A 14,918-nucleotide genomic window follows, 5' to 3' on the forward strand; every position below is an offset into this window, starting at 1 on the left:
AAAAAAAAAAGGAATAATTAAAAAAGTAATACAATCCACAAAGACAGACCCTGAGATGAGCTCAGTTGGTTAAAACTTGATTATAATAATGCCAAGGTCATGGGTTCAATCCCCTATGTGGGCCATTGACTTAAGAGTTGGATGATCCTTGGGGGTCCCTTCCAACTCAGAATAGTCTGGGATTCTGTGGTAACACCATAATAATAACATATAAAGGACAGAAGGTTCTGGCCTCTGAGCCCCTTGGCTTCCACAGACACTCAGTAGCACACACAGAAAAGCTCAGTAACAACCAAGTTCCACCAACACACACATGATTACAGAGGGCAGCCCTACATTCCCACCCGAACCAGGGGATACCTACAAAGGACAGCTCTGGCCTGAGGTTATTCCCTGGCTGTGCTGGCAGCTGTGCCGTGCCTGCAAGGGGACAGCACTGAGTCACAGCCTGGGCAGGCAGCACTGACTCAGCCCCGCGCTCCCCGCCGGGAACGCAGGAGGCTCAAGGTAACCCCGAGCAGCTTTGCTGGAGGTGATGGAGTCCCTTGGCACAGGGAGGGACAAACACCACGGCTGACCCAGAGGTAGAGAATAGAAAACATCCCAATTCCCTTTGCAACCAGATATTCTTGAGAGGGTGATGGTCGGGAACCATCACTCTGGGCTCAGCTCCCACAGCAGTATCAGTGACGTGGGTTTCTCTTCTTTTTTCCATTAATTATTTTTTAAATGCTCAGATGTGCTGCTGCTGTGGTCAGCTACAGCCCCCAGCACTCTCAGCTGGCTCCTGCCAGCTCCCAGAACCTGCTGCTGGCCCCTTCAAGGATTTAAATTGCGAAAACAACTATTTCTCATACCTACCGAGGATTTAAATTGTGAAAACAACTGCCTCTCATACCTACCACACAAAAAAACATTCACTGAAAGGATTGAAAAAATGTTAAGCAGCAGCAAAGAGCAAAAAAACAGCCACAATGTCTGCAAACAGGAAAGAAACTTGCTTTAAAATGTCATTTCATTTGCTTACATAATCAACTCACCGAGATTTTTTTTTTTTTGGTCACGCAACATTTCCACTATAGAGGCATTTCCTTTAAAACCAAGGTACATAAGGAACAGCTTCTAGTGATAAATACAGTCCAAAGCCACAGTTTCAATCTTAAATACAAGCTGAAATCCATCCTGTAGCAGCTGCATGGCCTCGGTTTCCAGGGTGCCAAGCACCTACTGGTTCCAGGAGTTGCAGAAACAGCAAAACCACTGGTCTCTCTGCATCAGAGGCAACACCCTCAGATGGTCCAGCAAAGACCCTCAGGGTCCTGCACGCACCAGATTTCAAACACAAGCAGCATCAGCCTGACAAGACACTCACTGACAGCACCTCCAGACAGACTGTCTCAGCCTCACCTCAAACCTGGTGCCAGGAGCACCAACACACTCAACCCAGCCCCTGTGGGCAGTGAAATGCTCCTCACTGAGGGCACAACCACCACCAGCATTGCCAAAACTTCCCCAAGGCACAGATGGCACCTCCAAACTACCAATGTCGTGTTGTCATTCCCTTCACACAGATTGGAGAATCACAGAATCCCAGACTATTCTGAGTTGGGAGGGACCCACAAGGATCAGAGTCCAACTCTTAAGTCAATGGCCCACACAGGGGATTGAACCCATGACCCTGGCATTATTAGAACCAAGTTTTAACCAACTGAGCTAATTCCCTTGTTTAAGAGGAACCCCTCGTTGCCTCACAGGATTCTGGAGACAGCAGGGTGGGGGTTACTGAATTTGCCAGGGAGCAGCAGAGCCTCATCACAGCCTCAAACCATGATAGCCTGTCTGAACCAATAAGCCCAGCCATTTAGAAGCTTTACTCACTTAACAGGTGGCTTTTAAAAAAAGAAAAAAGTCCCATTTATTTATAACAAAAGTGCTCCAGAAGACTTAGGTGCTCATAGCAAGCAAGAGATCTGCTGCTGAGGGCTTATGGCACTGCATTTCCATTCCCAAAACACACACACAGAATCCCAGACTATTCTGAGTTGGAAGGGACCCACAAGGATCATTGAGTCCAACTCTTAAGTCAATGATCCACACAGGGGATTGAACCCATGACCTTGGCATTGTTACAGCCAAGTTCTAACCAACTGGGCTCATCTCAGCCCACAAAAGGGCACTAAACTTTCAGCTGAACAGATAAATCTGGATAAACTGGGGGCAAATATCAAAATGGGCTGAGGTCTGCGAGCACAGCTTGAGTAAAGCTACGAGACATCTCCCATTTCAAACACAAGCACAATGTCCTCTCAGAAAATAAGTCTTCATAGAGCAAATTCTCCTCCTGTTGGAAAAAAGATGGGCTTTTTTTTTCTCTCTTGCACATCAGCAACACCAGCATGTTGGCTTCTGAAAACAAACTTTAACAAGCACGTGCACAGGAGAGGTTTGGGCCGCAGCTCATCCGTCACGCCCTGAAAACCACAGAGCAAAACATGAGAAAATTCCTTGTGCAATCCTTGCCTGTAACTACTGGAAGTGAGAACTGTGCACTCACACAGCTGTGCCTCGGGAAAACTGGGGAAGGCAGCCCATGGAGGAGCAGCACAGCCGGGATCACGCCAAGTGATGCACAGTCACCTGGCAAAGCCCTCTCTGCCACCATGGCAGCACAGAGAGCACGGATTTTATGGAAAAACATGACCTTGGGCAGCCAGAGAAGCGGTGGGAAGCTTTCTGTGTGGTTGTGCCAGCCCTGAACATCGAGGGTTACTGAGCCTTGCCTCTGGTCAGCACACAGCTTACATGCCATAAGGGCCAAGAGCCACATTATTCACGGCAGCAAGGGAAAAAAAACCCCAAAGTTAGACAGAAGGTTTGGCAAAACCCCCAAAACATCTATCTTGGACGTCCCAGAAGTAACAACAGTCATTCAAGACGTGCCTCGTTTATACTACGAGGCTCATTACACAGGAGCCTGTCTATTTTTAGAGGTAGATATCACTGCAATTGAGTGTGAGATAAACCTAAACAATTATTTTAAAAGGGTGTTCCATCACTAATTATTCTAAACATCTTGTGTGCTCTGGAAGGTTGGCCTGCTGCCACTCTCCAGCATAAAACAGCTCCGAGAATGACGCTATGACTTCGCTCAGACAGTGGTGATGGGTAACTCAGAGCCAGCACTGTCCCTGTGAGCCCCAGCGAGCTCATCACCTCTTGGGGAAAACAAAACATAACAAGAAATCAGACTGTAATCTTGTTTACGCCGCGAAAAAACATGAAGGTTGTTTTGTTTTTAATATACCACTGAAAAGAAAAATAGACAAAAGCCCAGGCCAAGGAGCAGCAAGGCTCACGGTGGGCAAGCCGCTCCTCCATCGATTTCGTGTTTTCCCAGCCCGAGTGCAGAGTCCCGAACGATCCGCAGCCCCTCTCTGGCACAGCTCCCTCTCCCGAGTCTGGAGAGGTGCCAGGTGAGGATGGGCAGGAGCCAAGGGTGGCCGGGCCAGCGCTGCCCCTCGGTCACCCGGCAACACACGGGAGCTCCGGGGGAACAGCACTGTAATCCAACCAGACTTTGAGCAGCGCAGACACCCCGACCGCAGCTCCGCTCCTGCACAGCCCGAATCCCACCGAACCCCGGAGGAACCACCACAACCAAACACACCGCGGGCCACGGCAACAGCGGGAAAAGGGCTCTGCGAGGGGTGGGAGGTTATCGGGAGGGGAGGGGAGGGGAGGGGAGGGGAAGGGAAGGGAAGGGAAGGGAAGGGAAGGGAAGGGAAGGGAAGGGAAGGGAAGGGAAGGGAAGGGAAGGGAAGGGAAGGCGCTGGGATGTGCAGCCGCGTTTCACGCCCGAGCTGCTCTCCAAGGACACACCGCCTCCCCGCTGCAGAGGGCGGGCGGCGGGGCCGAGGCGGGCCTGCCGGGGGGCTCGGCGGCCCGGGGAGCACCGGGGGAACGGCAGGGGGGCCAGGCACCCTCTCCAGCGCCGGGGTCCCGGTGCCCGATCCCCGGGGAAGGCGCCGTGCCAGGGAACGAGTCCCCGGGGCGGGCGGCCGGGGCCAAACTTCACGCGGCGCCACCGCCACCCCCCTCAAAATGGCCTCGCCGCCACTGCCCCTGCCCGGGCGGCCGCCCCCGCCTCGCCGCCGGTACCGGTACCAGCAGGGCCCCCACTCCGCACCGCATTCCCCCCACACACACCGGCCCCACCACCACCTCCCTCAACAGGTGCGGCGGGGCGGCCGGGCACGCCACCACCACAGCCGCCGGCACCTGCCGCCACCGCGTCAGGACCTGGACAGGTCCCGCGGGGCGCTCCCATTCCCGCTCTCCCTCCCGCCGCTGTTACCACTGCCTGGCCTCACCTCCCACGGCGCCGCGCCGCTGCCCGGGCCCCGCCGCCGCTCTCGCTGCCGCTCTCGCTGCCGCCGCTCCGCCATGCGCGGCCCCGGCCGAGCCCCGCCGAGCCCTCGCTGCGCCGCCGCCGCGAACGTGCAGGCCGCGCCGGGCCCCGCCAGCGGCGCGAGCCCCGCGCGCGAGGGGGCGGGGCCGCCGCCAGAGCCGCCGCCAATGGCCAATGGCGGCGGCGGCTCTGGCGGCGGCCCCGCCCCCTCGCGCGCGGGGCGCGCTCTCGCAGCGCGGGGACGGCACCGGGTGGGGGGGGGGGGACGGACGCGAGGGGCGGGGCTTGGAAGACGAGGGGCGGCTCTGATTGGGCAAAAGAGGCGAGGGGCGGGGCCTCGTGGGGGCAATCCCGTGCCCGGTTTGGTCCCCACACACACCTGAGGTGGCTCCTGCCTGGTTCGGGCCTCTCTGACCCGTTTAGATCCACACACACCTCAGGCGGCCTCTGTCACGCTCAGATCCTACACACACACACACACACACACACACACACACACATTTCAGGCAGCCCCTGCCCCGTGCAGATCCCCACACACACACCTCAGGCAGCCCTTGACCGGTTCGGATCCCCCACACACATCTCTGGCGGCCTCTGTCACGCTCAGATCCTCCCCACACACACACACTTCAGGCAGCCCCTGCCCCGTGCAGATCCTCCCCCACACCCCTCAGGCAGCCCTTGACCGGTTTGAACCCCCCCCACACACCTCAGGCGGCCTCTGCCACGCTCAGATCCTCCACACACACACATTTCAGGCAGCCCCTGCCCCGTGCAGATCTCCCTGACCCGTTTAGATCCACACACACCTCAGGCGGCCTCTGCCACGCTCAGATCTTACACACACACACATTTCAGGCAGCCCCTGCCCTGTGCAGATCCCCCCCCCCCACACCTCAGGCAGCCCCCGCCTCGCTCAGATCTCTCCCCATCACCTCAGGCAGCCTCTGCCCCGCTCCGTTCGCCCCCGCTCCCTCAGGCAGCCCCTGTCTGACTCAGATCCCCCCCGCTCCCTCACACAGCCCCTGCCCCGCTCAGATCCCCACGCAGACACCTCAGGCAGCCCCTGCCTGGTTCATATGCCCCTCCACACACCTCAGGCAGCCTCTATCCCGCTCAGATCCCCCCCCAGACACCTCAGGCAGTCCCTGCCCCTCTCAGATCCCCACACACACACCTCAGGCGGCCCCTGCCCCGCTCAGATCTCCCTGTCCCTTTCAGATCCCCCTCAGTCCCTGCCCCGCTCAGTTCCTTGCCCCGCTCAGTCCCCCCCCCCCACACACACACACCCACACACCTCACACACCTCACACAGTCCCTGCCCGGTTCAGATCACCCTTCACACACCTCACCACACCCCCTGCCCCGTTCAGATCTCTCCCCTCTCCTTTCCACAGTCCCTGCTCGGTTCAGATCCCCACACACACATCTCTGGCAGCCCCTGCCCCGTTCAGATCTCTCCCCTCTCCTTCCCACAGTCCCTGCCCGGTTCAGATCCACACACACATACCTTAGGCAGACCCTGACCGGTTCAGATCCCCTCCCGTTCCCACAGCCCTCCACAGTCGGGTGGGTGTCGGACAGGGCACAACTCCTCAGCACTGAGCCCCTGCCGCTCCCACGGCGCCGTGGATGCGAAGTCTCTGCCTGTGTCGTGACCCTGTCCCTGCTCGTGTCACTGCCTGTCTCCCTGCCCGTGTCGTGCCTGTGTCCTTGCCTGTGTCGTGACCCTGTCCCTGCCCATGTCCCTGCCTGTATCCCTACCCGTGTCCCTGCCTGTATCCCTGGCTGTGTCCCCGCCTATGTCCCTGACCATGTCCTTGCTTGTATCCCTGCCCATGTCCCTGCCTGTATCCCTACCCGTGCCCCTGCCTGTATCCCTGGCTGTGTCCCCGCCTATGTCCCTGCCCATGTCCTTGCTTGTATCCCTACCCGTGTCCCTGCCTGTATCCCTGCCTGTGTTCCTGCCCATGTCCCTGCCCGTGTCCCTGCCCGTGTCCCTACCCGTGTCCCTGCCTGGATCCCTACCTGTGTCCCTGCCCATGTCCCTGCCTGTATCCCTACCCGTGTCCTTGCCTGGATCCCTACCCGTGTCTCTGCCCATGTCCCTGCCTGGATCCCTACCCGTGTCCCTGCCTGTATCCCTGCCCATGTCCCTTCCTGTCTGCCTGCCTGGATCCCTGCCCATGTCCCTTCCTGTCTCCCTGCCCATGTCCCTGCCTGGATCCCTGCCCATGTCCCTGCCTGGATCCCTACCTGTGTCCCTGCCCATGTCCCTGCCTGGATCCCTGCCTCTTTCACTGTCCGTGTCCCTGCCTGTCTCCCTGCCCGTGTCCCTTCCTGTCTCCCTGCCCGTGTCCCTTTCTGTCTCCCTGCCCATGTCCCTGTCCGTGTCCCTTCCTGTATCCCTGCCCGTGTCCCTGCCTGTGTCCCTGCCTGTGTCCCTGCTGCTGTCCCTGCCCTTGTCCCTGCCTATGTCCCTGCCTGTATCCCTGCCCGTGTCCATCCCACCAGGCCAAGATGAGAAGGCCAAACAGTGTTTTCTAGAGAGCAGTGAGTGATCTTCACCCAAACACCAACAGCAAAGTTCTTCAGTGCTCCTATGTGCGTTATTGGCTTCAGCCTCCTGCAGAACAGGATTAAATAATTACTTCAAAACTTGGCTCCCACATGGTCTGTTTGTGACATCAGGCTGAGAGCACGTGGGCACTTGGGGAGCAGGTTACTGAGCCCTGATTTGCACTTTGCACTTGACAGAGAATCACAGAACCAGAATCATAGAATGGATTGGGTTGGAAAAGACCTCTGAGATCATCAAGTCCAACCCTTGGGCCAACTCCAGTCCCTTTACCAGATCATGGCACTCAGTGCCACGGCCAAGCTCAGTTTAAAAACCTCCAGGGATGGGGAACCCACCCCCTCTCTGGGCAGTCCATTCCAATGCCTGAGCACTCTCTCTGTAAGGAAGTTTTTTCTGATCTCCAGCTTAAATTTCCCCTGGCAGAGCTTGAGCCTGTGCCCCCTTGTCCTATTGCTGAGTGCCTGGGAGAATGGTTTGGTTTGGTAAGAACCTCAAAGTCCATCCAGTCCCACCCCCTGCCATGGACAGGGACACCTTCCACTGGCCCAGGTTGCTCCAAGCCCCATCCAACCTGGCCTTGGACACTTCCAGGGATCCAAGGGCAGTCACAGCTGCTCTGCCCAACCTGTGCCAGGGCCTGCCCATCCTCACAGCCAAGAATTTCTTCCCAATATCCAATCTAAACCCACTCTCTCTCAGTTTAAAACCATTGGAAATCGTTGCAGTTTGAAGGCACCTGCAGGTCCAAGCTCATCTCATGGGATGCTGCAAACAGAGCAGAGTGCAGCGCTGGCCTTGCCCTTCCCAGTTTTTGTGATTTTTCAGGCTTGTAGCCTGGTGTCTATTCCTCTTCTCTGCCCTTCAGAGCAGAAAATGTCCCAAAATCTCATTCCTGGCCACAGCTGACCACAGACATTAACTGGTCAAGGAGAAATGTTAACTTTCCCAGCTTTCTGTCCCTTTGAGGTCACCCAACCATCCTTTCAGTGATGAAACTTTTGCTAACATCCAATCTAAACCTTCCCTGGTACAGCCTGAGGTTATTTCCTCTGGTTCTGGATATCTGTTGATATGTGTTGCTGCACCAACCACCTCAGTATTACTAAAACTTCATGCTGAGAACTCTGTGTGCTCTCGTATCCATTTCTCCAGAGTGTCTGTGTGGTGACACCCCTGTGACCATGTCCCTTTGCTGCCCAGCTCCAGGTGCAGCACCGAGCAGCTGTGCCACTTACATGTGGCTTCTTCCTTCTCTCCCTGTTACTGGTGGGATAAGGATCCCTGCAGGCATTCACAGGGAGGCAAAGAGGAGCAGCACAAAAGCCAGTGCTGGAAACAACACTCTATTTTTGTACTTCCTTCTCTCAGATAGAACCCTTTGGCTCTGCCCTGCCCGGGAGCAGCAGCGCCTGCAGGCAGTCTGCTCTTGGCTGGTGGAGCCTTCACCTCCGGGAATTCCTGCCTGCATTTCCTTATCCTATTTTATTTTCAGCTTAAGGAATTTAACACTGACTACTGCATTCTTTCCCCTGCCTTGGGACCACCAGTGAAGCCAGCAAGGATGAGATCACATTCCTCAGTTCCACCTCTGCCTCATGGGCCAAAGCAGCTGAGTCCCACCAGGATGTTGGGGAACTCACTGCTGGGACAGGAGCAGGGGGACAAGGCTGAGAGTTAAAAACCTTGACTGGTACCACCATTGATGATGAAGATCACAGCATTCAGTGAGTCAGTGCTCCTGCCACTGGGCTGTAAGGGTCTGGGGAGTTGCTGGCCCCAGGGAAGCTGTTCCCTCCAAGGACATCTGGATGTGCATCACAGGACAGACAGAAATGCACCTGGGGATACCCTCTTTGGTCCCTCTGGAGTCCAAGGACAAGGAGGGGGTCTCTGCCAGCTCCAGACCAGCACTGGAGGGAAGGAAGGTCAGCAACAGCGCCCCCATGAGAGCTCACATTGGGCAAGAGTATTGCCAGCAGGTCAAGGGAGCTGATCCTGCCCCTCTTCTCCATCCTGGTGAGGCCACAATGGAGGTGCTGTGTCCAGTTCTGGACTCTCCTCAGGACAAGAGAAACATGAAGCTCCTGGAGCAGGTCCAGTGGAGAGCTACAAAAGTGATCAAGGAACAGGAGCATCCCTCTTTTGAGGAAAGGCTGAGGGAGCTGGGACTGCTCAGCCTCAAGAAGAGATGACTGAGAGGGGACCTCATCCATGCCTATACATATCTAAAGAGGGGGTGCCAAGAAGATTGAACCAGGTTCTTCTTGGTGGTGCCAATCAATAGGACAAGAGGCAGTGGGCAGAAACTGATGCCTGAACATGAGGAAGAACTTCTTTACTGTGTGAGGCACCAAGCACTGGAACTGATTGCCCAGAGGGGGTGTGGAGTCTCCCTCCCTGGAGATATTCCAGAACCATCCGGATGCAATCCTATGTTGTGTGCTCTGGGATAACTCTACTTGAGCAGGGAGGTTGAACCAGATTACCCACTGTGGTCCCTTCCGACCTGCCCCATTCTGTAATTCTGTGAAATGGCTCAGGGGTGAGGGTGGGGTGAGAGGCACAATGTGTTCCCAGGCTCCTCATCCCACTTGATGGCTGGACCAGTTCCATCATGGAGCAGCTTAATTCCCTTCCACTGTGGGATGTGATGTCCCTGCCCATGTCCCTGCTTCTCCCTCCCTCCCTGGCCTTGCTGAGCTGTGCCACTGTTGATACAGTTGCTGGTGTTTCTGAAGCATCATATTTTTCCAAATCATCCAAACTGTGTTTCCCTGAGGGCTTTTTTGGTTTGGTTTTTTTTTTAGCATGATTTGTTTTTTGTAAACTCACTTGAATGCCTTTCTAACAATTACTTTCTCATCAAAGTCCTGGGAAATTGGAAATATTAGGCTGTTGCTCATTCAACAAACACCATAACCCAAAACCAGGTTCACAGCTTCCACAATCTGCTGTGATTGTCCACCCCAGGGTAACATGATTTGCAAATTGGTCCCCACACCCCAGGATATGGATCAGGGCTCAGTTAACACTGGTGGGGTGGGGCTGTGCCCAGCCAAAGGCTCCTGCACAGGGTGGTGCTCCCTCAGCATTCCCCAGCTGTGGCTGATGTGACAACCAGTGTCAACAGCAAGGCTGGGGAAGCACTGAAGGCCTCACCATCTGTGGGACATGGAGTTTCAGGAGCTGAGGTGATTGTGGGCTTGCCAGATACAGATTTCAGAACCAACCCACTCTTCCCAGAAATGTTGCCTGTGATTTCAAGGAATTTTGTCTTGAACCCTTGCCTTGCTTCTGTGCTCATGACCACCAGCTGGAACCTCCTGTTGCTGTTCAGTGACTCTGTCTGTGTGTGCCCTCAGCACCACACACTGGCATCTTCTGCAGGCAACTTGCCCATGAGCTCTGACATACAGAGCAGAGTCCCAGCTGACTGACTCATGTTTTGGCATCCCAATGGCCTTCAGGGCAGGTGCTGGACATGTCCCTGTGTGCTGGTCCTGCCAACCTGGTGAACAGCTCTTGAATATAGAACTCCCATCCCACTCCCACCATGCTGGAGCTACATAGAATCATAGAATCACAGATTCACAGAATCAGTTGGGTTGTAAAAGACCTCCGAGATCATCAAGTCCAACCCTTGGGCCAACTCCAGTCCCTTTACCAGATCATGGCACTCAGTGCCACGGCCAAGCTCAGTTGAAAAACCTCCAGGGATGGGGAATCCACCCCCTCTCTGGGCAGCCCATTCCAATGCCTGAGCACTCTCTCTGCAAAGAATTTCTTCCTGATCTCCAATTTCCCCTGGCAGAGCTTGAGCCCATCATGCCCCCTTGTCCTATTGCTGAGTGCCTGGGAGAAGAGACCAACCCCCACCTGGCCAGAACTTCCCTCAGGCAGTTCTAGACAGTGATAAGGTCACCTCTAAGGTGAGTTCACATCTTGCACCTGGCATGCCAGGTCATCCAGACCCACTTTCAGAGTCCTTAACCTCACCTGAGGATGTGATGGATGCACTGCCAGACACATCACCTCCTCCACCAATTCTGTGCCACCACCCCAACAGAAGCTGCAACCCTGAAAAGCCCTGGCAGCAGACACAAGCTTGGTAGTTCCTCCCTGCTGTTGCCATATGATCCTCGGTGCAGTAGCTGCCAAGCTGGGGGAACCTCCATCCAAAGCCATGCTGCAAAGAGAAGGAGGGAGGATGTTTAACCCATTCCTGTAGAAGGACAGTGGCATCCCTTGCTGGGGCAATGACTGCTTGCTGGGGGACAAATGGGGAGCACAGCTGCCTAACCAAAGATTTAGCTGCTTGGTAGATGGTCTGTAACATGAATTTCTAAGGCCAGCACATGATTCAAGGCAGTTTGGCAGCTCCTTTTGCAGTAAGCTGCTTGTGTAGACCCTTGAATGACACCAAGGCATTTACCTGTGCTTACACGGTGTCCTGAGCCAGGTCTACAGGCAGGATGGTGGTGCCAGACTGGTACATGACATGCCTGTGAGCACCCAAATTAGAGGCTGGCAACTGGCCCAAGCAGAGTGCCCTGCCTGATGCCATCCCAGGGAAGAGCTGGAGCAGGGCAGCCCCAAGACTTAGAGGCTCCAAATTGGCTTGGGGGCAGGTCCCAGAGGTGGGGAATCTGCATTCTTGGCACTGGAGAAAGGGTGACATTGAGCCAGCACCATTTCACATGAGCACCAATGCTCTTGTCTCCTCACCCCACCTGCAGGGACCCCTCTGTGGGAGGGGGTGGAGACAGGGCTGGCTCTGGCTCCCCCTCACACTCTGCCTGAGCTCACACCCCTGGACTAGGTGGCTGTGGGCATGGGACAGTGTGGTGTCACACATGGCAAAGTATCACCCTTGGGTCACAGTGGGCAGGAAGGACCAGAAGCCAAAGTGCAGGACTGCCTTGGGGACAGTTTCAGCAGTGCCCATGAACAGCTCATGAACCAACCTGCTCAGTGACTAACACAGGCACAGTTTTTAAATCATGAGCATCTAAGGAAGTTCTGGTCATGGCAGATGAAATGCAATGTAGGGTGGCTGTTACTGCTCAGCTGCGAGGCCTTGGCACTGAGACAGACTGAGCTGACCTTTTGTTGAGCTATGAGAAGGAGAGGTCAAAACAATAAAAAACCCAAAGTTAACATTGGGAATTGGGAGGAGGAAAAACTGGAAGTAAGATCCAGCAAATGCTATTCAAGTTCAAATGCTATTCAAGAGCAACACCTCTGGCTCAAAAAACCCAAGGCACAGACTGTGGGAAGTTGGAACTGGTTTGCCACTTCTGTTAGGCTGGTGACCAGCAGCAGCAGCAGCATCCCCTGCTTCTCTGATGCACCTGCACTGCACACTAAGCACTAACAAGCATCCCGAGTGTTCACTTGGAGCCCACCACACCATCAGGCACTGCGGGCATGGGATCCCCAAAAGCAGCACAGGCTCTACCTGTGTGTGCACAGAGGATCAAAAGGCAGGTGGAGGAACATCAACACAGTTGTAAGAGGGAAGTGTCATCCCATAAAGTGTCACGTCATAGTAACACCTCCCTGCTCCCAAAGCAAACGGGTTCTTGAGGCAGGCAGTGACGTGGAGGGTGTTTAGCTTAACCATCCCTTTGGTGAGCAGAGATTACACGTATCCAGGGCAGCTGTAACTGCACTGAGATGAAACGTATCCAAAGCAACTGTAAACACAGCCACATTCCCTGTGCCTGGAGCTCCAACACCACCTCCAGCCCAGAGCCACTGGCACAGCTCCAGCCATGGCACCATGGAGGCATCACAAACCCCCGACAGCGCCTGGGCTTGCTGAGGGAGGCACTGATCCTACCGTGGCCCTGTCCCACTGCAGGGCTCTGAGCAGCCCCTCCCTCTGCAAGGATCAGGGGGTCGGGAGCAGCAGCATCCCCCAAGGAAGACACTCTTCTTGCCTCTCCCCTCACATGTGTTGGCTTCTGTCACTCAGTCCCTCAAACTACAGCCAGACAAACCACACTTTAAAGACAGACCAAGTGTTCAGCTGAGAACAGTCTGTCCTCCTGGCCCCTTCTGGTGTCTGTCTGTCCATCCTCCCAGACTGGCTGAGCATGGAACAAAGGGTTGCCTGCGCCAGGCTGATTATCTCTTCCTCCATCTCCTTCCCTTGGGAGGATATCCTGGCACCATGTGCCTTCACCTGCTCCGGGCCTGACATTTGCTCCCTTTCCAGCACCTTCCTGTTTGGGAGATTTCTTTGTTTTAGCTTCCTTTCCTATTTGTGTCGCTGAAATCAAGTCCAGGGAGCATCAAGCAAACGTGTCACACACCACTGTCCACAATCCTCCCCAACAAACTGCATGCTATGCACTTGTTGAGCAGACCTGCTGTGGCACCAGAGACTCTGCCACGCCACTGTGCTCCCCACCAGCCCTGTGAGATGTCCCCCAGGTCATGGCTTGCTCAGTGGCAGAGAATCTGCACTAGATTAAACCACAGAAATCCTTCATTTATGAACACTGAGCAGGGGTCCAGATCCCACTCCTCACTGCCCCAGGGACAACTTTGGCTCCCCAGTTGTTTGGGGAGGACAAGCCACAATGAGCAGAAACAGCCAGATCTGCCTGGTAATGGAAGCAGTTCATGTGCAAATCACAGCGAGTTCAAACAGGGTCACCAACACAGCCCGTCTGGCACGAAACACCAATCGTTAAAGCAGAGAGAAGCCCTTAGATGATACTTTATGCATCTTACTTGGAATCAAGCAACCTGGAAAATCTCAGAGCATTCGGATGCAAAGGTCTAAATCTTAACAAGGCTGCTGGCAAGGCACTGCGTTTTGCTTGCACTACTTAACAGCTTCCTCATAAGGAAACAATCGAATTGGTTAAGGCAAAAAGCCACCACAAAAATCCTCATCCCATTTTTCAGCTGATAGAGCCCTGTCAGCAACGTCACTCCTGATGCCAGTCCCAGTCTGGGTTTCTGGAGCACCCACTGAGGCATCAGGACTGTGTGGAGAGAAACCACAGAGCCACACACCGCCGCCTCTCCCAGAGAAAACGTCTGAACAGGATTAAATTGCTCATCAAACTAAAAACACAAAGCCTCACACTGAGGCAACCACGGTCCAGAGCAGAATCAGCAGATGCCAGATAATTATTACACTGGGAAGAGTCAGCAGGCAGGGCATGATTTTGCCTTGCAAGGAAATGGTGAGTATGGAGATAAGGTTGATCCAATTAACTGGGCTTTATGGGGATTTCAAAATGGTATGTGGCAATGCTCTTAAGCACTTAAAGAATACCCAAAAGCTCTTAAAGAAACTGAGCTGCCATGGGATAAGAGGTAGAGCCCTCCTGGGATTAGTAACTGGTGAAAGGTCAGGAACTGAAGAGCAGGAGCAGGACTGCATCTCACAAGGGAGGGTCTGATGCATCCTGGACCTCCCTTAGTGCTCTGAAAAGGCCAGGACACAGCACTGTGATACCACATCATGCAGAATGGCCAACAAGGTAAAACAGTCAGAGTGAAACCCACGATTCTGGGCTGAGACAAGTTGGGTTGCGCCTAGAGGCAAAGGCTGGATCAGGTGATTCACCTCACCCCTCTCTTGTGCAAGACCCAGATGAAAGGAGTTGCTGGTGCCAATCTCATCTGCTCCCAAAACCACCAGGCAGCTCGAATTTGCATGCAGGTTTCCTTCACTCATGTTCCCTGAGACTGCTCCTGCAGGAACCCACCTTGGGTTGGTTTCAGAGGTACCTGTGCTGTAAATAAAGAGCAAAAGAAACAGGTACGAGTTTGCAAGTGGCTACATAAAATATGGGAAATGTAAGGATCAGCCAGGGAAGAGGGAATCTGAGGGGAGAAATAGCTCCACACAAGGAAGGGACTCACTGCACATACTGGGTAATGCAAGAGTGGCAGAAGGTCAGAAAT

At 54.6% G+C, this 14,918-nt stretch overlaps 1 protein-coding gene across 5 annotated transcripts in view; it reads right to left on the reverse strand.

The window, feature by feature from the left end:
* ADARB1 (adenosine deaminase RNA specific B1) overlaps positions 1 to 14,918 on the reverse strand; it is a 109,821-nt gene that overhangs the window by 89,902 nt on the left and 5,001 nt on the right. For 2 of the 5 annotated variants that reach the window (XM_071561653.1, XM_071561655.1), the window contains exon 2: positions 14,583 to 14,746. The gene's annotated coding sequence lies outside the window, so the exon portion shown is untranslated. Of the gene's footprint in view, positions 1 to 4,370; positions 4,548 to 14,577; positions 14,747 to 14,918 lie in introns of those variants that run through there. The other 3 variants (XM_071561652.1, XM_071561656.1, XM_071561654.1) reach the window with 2 other exon arrangements.

The sequence above is a fragment of the Pithys albifrons genome, chromosome 8 (assembly GCF_047495875.1).
Source record: "Pithys albifrons albifrons isolate INPA30051 chromosome 8, PitAlb_v1, whole genome shotgun sequence".
NCBI classification, from domain to species: Eukaryota; Metazoa; Chordata; class Aves; order Passeriformes; family Thamnophilidae; genus Pithys; species Pithys albifrons.